The following is a 905-nucleotide window of genomic DNA, read 5'->3' on the forward strand; positions in this document are numbered from 1 at the left end:
ATTTTTTTATTTACACTAAACATTTCTTCAGCTCTACTCCCATTTTTTCTTCTTTAATTTTCTAGCTTCAGTACACATTAGACTCCGGAGATTGTGCCATTTCCTTGTAATTTCTTTTTTGCTAATTCCCAAGTTCTCAGCTATTCCTTTAATTTTACTAATTTTCAGCTCTTTGTTTCTGTACTCAGGCAAAGTCACATTCCACAGTTCAGGAAATTTCTCGTATTGCTGAATTAATGCAATTGTTTGGTCTTTATTCCACTTTTTTGGCACATGTTCTCTCGCGAGAGTAACAAAAACTTTCAGAGATCTGAATATTCACTGGAGAGAGTGGAGAGCTACAACCTAGCTCTACGAGCGTGCTGTCTAGAGTGTTTAGACTGTAGCTTGCGCGAGAGAAGAGAAACACTCGCGAGAGTAGAGAGAAAATCTCGGAGAGTCCTCTACAGCCTGTTTACATTCCATAGAGCAGCTGTCTGAGAGCAACTCTCGGAAAAAAACTCTCCAATCTAATCGCACCTTTACTAACGTTTAAGATACTGAACCAAAATGAACCAAAATATCTAAAAGAATGCCTGAATAAACTAGAACTAGAAACAAATGTTAACACAAGACACATGAGTGACAAACATAGGCTATCTGAACCAAGAACAAAAAGTAAATTTGGTGAAAGGGCTTTTAGCTACTGTGCGCCTAGACACTATAATAAGCTGCCAACTGAAATGAAGGACCTAAAGGGAGCAATTGAATTTAAGAAGAAACTAAAGACATTACTTTTCACAAGATCATATGATTTTGAAGATGCTACAATCAAAGAATTGTATAAGTTATAATGAAAATGTTTCGTAATATGATTGATATGGCCCCACCCGAGAAGTAGTTCACTCGACTTCAGTGGAGGGTTG

Source organism: Palaemon carinicauda, chromosome 3 (genome assembly GCF_036898095.1).
Source record: "Palaemon carinicauda isolate YSFRI2023 chromosome 3, ASM3689809v2, whole genome shotgun sequence".
Classification (NCBI taxonomy): domain Eukaryota; kingdom Metazoa; phylum Arthropoda; class Malacostraca; order Decapoda; family Palaemonidae; genus Palaemon; species Palaemon carinicauda.